The following is an 8,778-nucleotide window of genomic DNA, read 5'->3' as shown; positions in this document are numbered from 1 at the left end:
GTGCGCTCCGAAGTGGGGTTATTGGAGCGGCCCCTCTTTTTTTGTCCGAGCGTTTGGTGGGGTTGCGCGCCCTGGTGGGCACCATGGTGCGCACCAAGGAGCGCTCCGAAGTGTGCTCCAAGGTGCGGCGTGCACGAAGTCGGAGCCCGGTTTGCCCCGGGTGCGCACCTCGCGTGCACCTTCGCCGCGGTGGGCACCATGGCGTGCACGAAGTCGGAGCCCGGTTTGCCCCGGGTGCGCACCTCGCGTGCACCTTCGCCGGGGTGGGCACCTCGGCTGGGTTGCGCGCCCTGGTGCGCACCAAGGAGCGCTCCGAAGTGTGCTCCAAGGTGCGGCGTGCACGAAGTCGGAGCCCGGTTTGCCCCGGGTGCGCACCTCGCGTGCACCTTGGCGCGGTGGGCACCATGGCGTGCACGAAGTCGGAGCCCGGTTTGCCCCGGGTGCGCACCCCGCGTGCACCTTCGCCGGGGTGGGCACCTCGGCTGGGTTGCGCGCCCTGGTGCGCACCAAGGAGCGCTCCGAAGTGTGCTCCAAGGTGCGGCGTGCACGAAGTCGGAGCCCGGTTTGCCCCGGGTGCGCACCTCGCGTGCACCTTCGCCGCGGTGGGCACCTTGGCTGGGTTGGGCACCATTGAGCGCTCCGAAGTGTGCTCCAAGGTGCGCACCATGGCCCTCCAAGGTGCGCAGCATGGCGTGCACGAAGTCGGAGCCCGGTTTGCCCCGGGTGCGCACCTCGCGTGCACCTTCGCCAGGGTGGGCACCTCGGTGCGCACACCTTCTCAATGTTTTCTTGCCTTTTCTGGAAATTGGTGAAGGCAGCGCATCAAAGGTGCGCACCTCGGTGTGCTCCGAGGTGCGAACCCGAGAGCGCTCCGAGGTGCCCACGAAGTCGAAAGTCGGGTTAATTGCATTGTTTTCCCCGGGTGCGCTCCGAGGTGCGCAACATCGGTGCGCACCAAGGAGGGCTCCGAAGTGTGCTCCAAGGTGCGCACGATTCGGAGCTCGGTTTGCCCGGGGTGCGCACACCTTGGCTGGGTTGCGCACCCTTTGTGCGCTCCAAGGTGCGCACGAAGTCGGAGCTCGGTTTGCCCCGGGTGCGCACCTTCGCCAGGGTGCGCACCTTGATGCGCACGCCTTGGCTGGGCTGCGCACCTTGGTGGGCGCCATGGTGCGCACCTTTCGTGCGCTCCAAGGTGCGCACGAAGTCGGAGCTCGGTTTGCCCCGGGTGCGCACCTTGGTGGGCGCCATGGTGCACTCCGAGGTGCCCAAGATTGGTGCGCACCAAGGAGCGCTCCGAAGTGCGCTCCAAGGTGCGCAGGTGCGCGCGAAGTCGAAAGTTGGGTTAATTGTCCGGTTTGCCTCGGGTGCGCACCTTGCGTGCACCTTCGCCAGGGTGGGCGCCTTGGTGCGCACACCTTGGCTGGGCTGCGCACCCGGGCGCGCACACCTTGGCACCCGCGTTTCCTTCATTTTAAATTTTTTTTTTTTACAATCTCTCAAGTGGGAAATTCTATAATCTCAACTTTTTTTGCCTTTTCAGGAAACTTTTGAATGGAGCGCATCATTGGTGCGCTCCGAAGTGTGCTCCAAGGTGCGCACCTCTGGTGTGCTCCAAAGCTCTCTCTAGCTGCGTGCACCTGCCCCGGCCGCGCACCCGGCCCCGCCCAGCTTCGCTCACCTGTCCCGGGCGTCTGGTGCGGAACCTTAGAGTAAGAAACATCACCGTGCACCTTGGCCAACGTGCGCGACTCGACCGAGCGCGCACTGGCCGAGGTGCACACCGATTTCACCTGGGTGCGCGCGCAGCACCTCGGGCGCACCGGGGTGCGCGCACAACGCCCGGGTTGCACCGTGGCCTGTGTGCTCGGGGCGCCTCGGGTGCGCGCTCGGTGTCGCCCCCGCGCGCGCGGTAGTGCGGGCAGCGCACCCCGGCCCGGCCCGGCCCCGACGAGAACGCAAACGGGCAAAAGGTTTATTCAAATAGCATTGCGACGCCCGGCGAAAAACTAAAAAAGGGTGCAACACCGGGACTTCCCGGGAGGTCACCCATCCCAGTACTACTCCGGCCCAAGCGCGCTTAACTGCGGAGTTCTGATGGGATCCGGTGCACTAACGCTGGTATGATCGCACCCGTTATGAGCTTGTCGCAGTGTGTACTTAGCAAACCGCGACCCACGTGCGAATCCACCCCGGCCACCCACCCCCGTCGAGGTGCACACCCTCCCTCGCGAAGTGCGCCCCGTTCGCCAAGTGTGAGCCCTGCCCGGGTGCGCGCACCTTGCTAGGGCGTCGGGTGTGCACCCGGCCCGGCCTACGTGCGTGCACCTGGACGGGGCGTCGTGTGCGTGCAGTGTCCCGTCTGCAACGCGGTGCCCACACACCACCTCGGGCGCAACGACCTGCGCTCACATGTGGGCCGAGTGCACCTTGGTGCATGTTCGGGGCGCCTCGGGTGCACGCTCGATCTTGCCCCGGTGCACCAAGGCGCTCGGTTTGCCCCGGGTGCGCACTTGGTGCAAGGTGGGCACCCAAAATAGGGATCAAGCACCAAAACACAAGTTTCGGGATGCAAAATGGGACCCAAGGACCACAAATGCGTTCCAAGACCCATGATGGGTCCACGAGAACAAAAATGTGTTCCGAGACTTAATAAACAAATATTGGGTTTTAGGAGAAGAAACATGCTCTGATGCCCAAAACGAGAATCGACCCCGAAAAGGCCACAGGCCAAAAGTGGGATGCGAGACAAAAAAAAATGGGACCCGAGGACCAAAATTGGGTTCCCAGGTCGAAGACAGGGCAACCGGACAAGAAACGACCTCTAAGGCTCGAAATGAGTCCCGACGACTAAAACTTGACAAGAAGCACCCATCAGGCACCCAACTCGACACCCATGGGATGCCGACCCACCCGGGCTTCCACCTAGCACACCTTGGCACCCACCCACCCTCGCACCCAACCTCGCACCCAACTTAGCACCTTTGAACCCACATTGGCACTCACCCTGACCCTGGCACCTTGGAACCCACATTGGCACTCACCTTGACCCTGGCACCCACCTTTGCACTCACCTTGGGACCCACCCTGGCTCCCACCTCGGCACCCACCCAGACACCCACCTTGGTTCCTTGGCACCCACCTTGGATCCTTGGCACCCACCCCGACACCCACCTTGGCACGCAACTTGGCTACTTGCCACCCACCTTGGCTCCTTGACGCCCACCCCGACAACCACCCCGTGACCTACCCTGGCTAGGGTTGGTGCACACCCACCCTGGTGCCCACCTTGGCACCCACCCCATGACCCACCTTGGCACGCACCTTAGTACCCACCCCGTTACCCACCCTAGGACCCACCCCGTGACCCACCTTGGCCAGGGTGGGTGCCTTGGTGCGCACAACTTGCCTGGGCTGCACACCAGGGCGGGCTCAAGATGGCACCCGCGTTCCGTTTTTTTCACTATCTTTCAAAACGGAAATTTTAAAATCTCGTTTTTTTTTTTTTTTGCCTTTTCTGGAAATTAGTGAAGGCAGCGCATCAAAGGTGCGCAATGCTGGTGCGAACCCAGGAGCGCTCCGATGTGTGCTCCAAGGTGCGGCGTGCACGAAGTCCGAGCCCGGCTTGCCCCGGGTGCGCACCTCGCGTGCACCTTCGCCGGGGTGAGCACCTTGGCTGGGTTGCGCGCCCTGGTGCGCACCAAGGAGCGCTCTGAAGTGTGCTCCAAGGTGCGGCGTGCACGAAGTCGGAGCTCGGTTTGCCCCGGGTGTGCACCTCGGGTGCGCACCTCGCGTGCACCTTCGCTGCGGTGGGCACCTTGGCTGGGTTGCGCGCCTTGGTGGGCACCATGCAGTGCACGAAGTCGGAGCCCGGTTTGCCCCGGGCGCGCACCTCCGCCAGGGTGGGCACCTTGGTGCGCACAACTTGCCTGGGCTGCGCACCAGGAAGGGCTCAAGATGGCACCCGCGTTCCGTTTTTTTCACTATCTTTCAGAACGGAAATTTTAAAATATCGTTTTTTTTTGCCTTTTCTGGAAATTAGTGAAGGCAGCGCATCAAAGGTGCGCAACGCTGGTGCGAACCTGGGAGCGCTCCGATGTGTGCTCCAAGGTGCGGCGTGCACGAAGTCGGAGCCCGGTTTGCCCCGGGTGCGCCCTGGTGGGCACCATGGTGCGCACCAAGGAGCGCTCCGAAGTGTGCTCCAAGGTGCGGCCTGCACGAAGTCGGAGCCCGGTTTGCCCCGGGCGTGCACCGCGGGTGGGCACCTTGGTGCGCATGCCTTGCCTGGGCTGCGCACCAGGGCGGGCTCAAGATGGCACCCGCGTTCCGTTTTTTTCACTATCTTTCAAAACGGAAATTTTAAAATCTCATTTTTTTTTGCCTTTTCTGGAAATTAGTGAAGGCAGCGCATCAAAGGTGCGCACCTCGCTGCCCACCACGGTGCGCAACGCCGGTGGGCACCCGGGAGTGCTTCGAAGTGTGCTCCAAGGTGCTGCGTGCACGTTGTCGGAGCCCGGTTTGCCCCGGGTGCGCACCTCGCGTGCACCTTCGTCGGGGTGGGCACCTTGGCTGGGTTTGCCCCGGCTGCGCTCCGAAGCGGGGTTATTGGAGCGCCGCCTCTTTTTTTGTCGGAGCGTTTGGTGGGGTTTCTCGCATTGGCTCTTCCCAGGCCCGGTTGCCACCCTGGCGCGCACGAAGTCGGAAGTAGGGTTAATTGCCCGGGTGCGCACCTTTGCCAGGGTGGGCACCTTACCTGGGCTGTGCACCAGGGCGGGCTCAAGATGGCACCCGCGTTCCGTTTTTTTCACTATCTTTCAAAACGGAAATTTTAAAATCTCCTCTTTTTTTTGCCTTTTCTGGAAATTAGTGAAGGCAGCGCATCAAAGGTGCGCACCTCGCTGCCCACCTTGGTGTGCTCTGAGGTGCGCACCCGGGAGCGCTACGAAGTGTGCTCCAAGGTGCGGCGTGCACGTTGTCGGAGCCCGGTTTGCCCCGGGTGCGCACCTCGCCTGCACCTTGGCCGGGGTGGGCACCCTCGCTGGGTTTGCCCAGGGTGCGCTCCGAAGCGGGGTTACTGGAGCGCCCCCTCTTTTTTTGTCAGAGCGTTTGGTGGGGTTTCTCGCATTGGCTCTTCCCAGGCCCGGTTGTTGGGTGCGCTCCCACCCTGGCGCGCGCGAAGTTGGAAGTTGGGTTAATTGCCCGGGCGCGCACCTTCGCCAGGGTGGGCACCTTGGTGCGCACACCTTGGCTGGGCTGCGCACCAGGGCGGGCTCAAGATGGCACCAGCATTCCCTTTTTCTCACTATCTTTCAAAACGGAAATTTTAAAATCTCGTTTTTTTTTGCCTTTTATGGAAATTAGTGAAGGCATCGCATCAAAGGTGCGCACCTCGCTGCCCACCTTGGTGTGCTCCGAGGTGCCCACCACGGTGCGCTCCGAGGTGCCCACCACGGTGCGCAACGCCGGTGCGAACCCGGGAGCGCCCCGATGTGTGCTCCAAGGTGCGGCGTGCACGAAGCCGGACCCCGGTTTGCCCCGGGTGCGCACCTCGCGTGCACCTTGGTGCGCACACCTTGGCTGGGTTGCGCGGCCTGGTGGGCACCATGGTGCGCACCAAGGAGCGCTCCAAAGTGTGCTCCAAGGTGCGGCGTGCACGAAGTCCTAGCCCGGTTTGCCCCGGGTGCGCACCTTCGCCGCGGTGGGCACCATGGCGTGCACGAAGTCGGAGCCCGGTTTGCCCCGGGTGCGCACCTCGCGTGCACCTTCGCCGGGGTGGGCACCTCGGCTGGGTTGCGCGCCCTGGTGCGCACCAAGGAGCGCTCCGAAGTGTGCTCCAAGGTGCGGCGTGCACGAAGTCGGAGCCCGGTTTGCCCCGGGTGCGCACCTTCGCCGCGGTGGGCACCCTGGTGCGCACCATGGCGTGCACGAAGTCGGAGCCCGGTTTGCCCCGGGTGCGCACCTCGCGTGCACCTTCGGCGGGGTTGCGCGCCCTGGTGCGCACCAAGGAGCGCTCCGAAGTGTGCTCCAAGGTGCGGCGTGCACGAAGTCGGAGCCCGGTTTGCCCCGGGTGCGCACCTCGCGTGCACCTTCGGCGGGGTTGCGCGCCCTGGTGGGCACCATGGTGCGCACCAAGGAGCGCTCCGAAGTGTGCTCCAAGGTGCGGCGTGCACGAAGTCGGAGCCCGGTTTGCCCCGGGTGCGCACCTCGCGTGCACCTTCGCCGCGGTGGGCACCATGGCGTGCACGAAGTCGGAGCCCGGTTTGCCCCGGGTGCGCACCTCGCGTGCACCTTCGCCGGGGTGGGCACCTCGGCTGGGTTGCGCGCCCTGGTGCGCACCAAGGAGCGCTCCGAAGTGTGCTCCAAGGTGCGGCGTGCACGAAGTCGGAGCCCGGTTTGCCCCGGGTGCGCACCTCGCGTGCACCTTCGCCGCGGTGGGCACCATGGCGTGCACGAAGTCGGAGCCCGGTTTGCCCCGGGTGCGCACCCCGCGTGCACCTTCGCCGGGGTGGGCACCTCGGCTGGGTTGCGCGCCCTGGTGCGCACCAAGGAGCGCTCCGAAGTGTGCTCCAAGGTGCGGCGTGCACGAAGTCGGAGCCCGGTTTGCCCCGGGTGCGCACCTCGCGTGCACCTTCGCCGCGGTGGGCACCTTGGCTGGGTTGGGCACCATTGAGCGCTCCGAAGTGTGCTCCAAGGTGCGCACCATGGCCCTCCAAGGTGCGCAGCATGGCGTGCACGAAGTCGGAGCCCGGTTTGCCCCGGGTGCGCACCTCGCGTGCACCTTCGCCAGGGTGGGCACCTCGGTGCGCACACCTTCTCAATGTTTTCTTGCCTTTTCTGGAAATTGGTGAAGGCAGCGCATCAAAGGTGCGCACCTCGGTGTGCTCCGAGGTGCGAACCCGAGAGCGCTCCGAGGTGCCCACGAAGTCGAAAGTCGGGTTAATTGCATTGTTTTCCCCGGGTGCGCTCCGAGGTGCGCAACATCGGTGCGCACCAAGGAGGGCTCCGAAGTGTGCTCCAAGGTGCGCACGATTCGGAGCTCGGTTTGCCCGGGGTGCGCACACCTTGGCTGGGTTGCGCACCCTTTGTGCGCTCCAAGGTGCGCACGAAGTCGGAGCTCGGTTTGCCCCGGGTGCGCACCTTCGCCAGGGTGCGCACCTTGATGCGCACGCCTTGGCTGGGCTGCGCACCTTGGTGGGCGCCATGGTGCGCACCTTTCGTGCGCTCCAAGGTGCGCACGAAGTCGGAGCTCGGTTTGCCCCGGGTGCGCACCTTGGTGGGCGCCATGGTGCACTCCGAGGTGCCCAAGATTGGTGCGCACCAAGGAGCGCTCCGAAGTGCGCTCCAAGGTGCGCAGGTGCGCGCGAAGTCGAAAGTTGGGTTAATTGTCCGGTTTGCCTCGGGTGCGCACCTTGCGTGCACCTTCGCCAGGGTGGGCGCCTTGGTGCGCACACCTTGGCTGGGCTGCGCACCCGGGCGCGCACACCTTGGCACCCGCGTTTCCTTCATTTTAAATTTTTTTTTTTTACAATCTCTCAAGTGGGAAATTCTATAATCTCAACTTTTTTTGCCTTTTCAGGAAACTTTTGAATGGAGCGCATCATTGGTGCGCTCCGAAGTGTGCTCCAAGGTGCGCACCTCTGGTGTGCTCCAAAGCTCTCTCTAGCTGCGTGCACCTGCCCCGGCCGCGCACCCGGCCCCGCCCAGCTTCGCTCACCTGTCCCGGGCGTCTGGTGCGGAACCTTAGAGTAAGAAACATCACCGTGCACCTTGGCCAACGTGCGCGACTCGACCGAGCGCGCACTGGCCGAGGTGCACACCGATTTCACCTGGGTGCGCGCGCAGCACCTCGGGCGCACCGGGGTGCGCGCACAACGCCCGGGTTGCACCGTGGCCTGTGTGCTCGGGGCGCCTCGGGTGCGCGCTCGGTGTCGCCCCCGCGCGCGCGGTAGTGCGGGCAGCGCACCCCGGCCCGGCCCGGCCCCGACGAGAACGCAAACGGGCAAAAGGTTTATTCAAATAGCATTGCGACGCCCGGCGAAAAACTAAAAAAGGGTGCAACACCGGGACTTCCCGGGAGGTCACCCATCCCAGTACTACTCCGGCCCAAGCGCGCTTAACTGCGGAGTTCTGATGGGATCCGGTGCACTAACGCTGGTATGATCGCACCCGTTATGAGCTTGTCGCAGTGTGTACTTAGCAAACCGCGACCCACGTGCGAATCCACCCCGGCCACCCACCCCCGTCGAGGTGCACACCCTCCCTCGCGAAGTGCGCCCCGTTCGCCAAGTGTGAGCCCTGCCCGGGTGCGCGCACCTTGCTAGGGCGTCGGGTGTGCACCCGGCCCGGCCTACGTGCGTGCACCTGGACGGGGCGTCGTGTGCGTGCAGTGTCCCGTCTGCAACGCGGTGCCCACACACCACCTCGGGCGCAACGACCTGCGCTCACATGTGGGCCGAGTGCACCTTGGTGCATGTTCGGGGCGCCTCGGGTGCACGCTCGATCTTGCCCCGGTGCACCAAGGCGCTCGGTTTGCCCCGGGTGCGCACTTGGTGCAAGGTGGGCACCCAAAATAGGGATCAAGCACCAAAACACAAGTTTCGGGATGCAAAATGGGACCCAAGGACCACAAATGCGTTCCAAGACCCATGATGGGTCCACGAGAACAAAAATGTGTTTCGAGACTTAATAAACAAATATTGGGTTTTAGGAGAAGAAACATGCTCTGATGCCCAAAACGAGAATCGACCCCGAAAAGGCCACAGGCCAAAAGTGGGATGCGAG

The 8,778-nt window shown here is 63.9% G+C and overlaps 2 non-coding genes across 2 annotated transcripts; both read right to left on the bottom strand.

Moving 5' to 3' along the window:
- Positions 1–2,013: 2,013 nt before the first annotated feature.
- LOC131863096 (5S ribosomal RNA) lies at positions 2,014–2,132 on the bottom strand. The gene has a single exon (XR_009362031.1). It is a non-coding gene; the product is annotated as a 5S ribosomal RNA (ribosomal RNA).
- A 5,914-nt stretch (positions 2,133–8,046) lies between these two features.
- On the bottom strand, positions 8,047–8,165 carry LOC131863095 (5S ribosomal RNA). Its single transcript, XR_009362030.1, has one exon. It is a non-coding gene; the product is annotated as a 5S ribosomal RNA (ribosomal RNA).
- Between the last annotated feature and the right edge of the window lie 613 nt (positions 8,166–8,778).

This window comes from Cryptomeria japonica, unplaced genomic scaffold (genome assembly GCF_030272615.1).
Source record: "Cryptomeria japonica unplaced genomic scaffold, Sugi_1.0 HiC_scaffold_55, whole genome shotgun sequence".
NCBI classification, from domain to species: Eukaryota; Viridiplantae; Streptophyta; class Pinopsida; order Cupressales; family Cupressaceae; genus Cryptomeria; species Cryptomeria japonica.
This window is presented reverse-complemented; position numbering and strand designations above follow the sequence as displayed.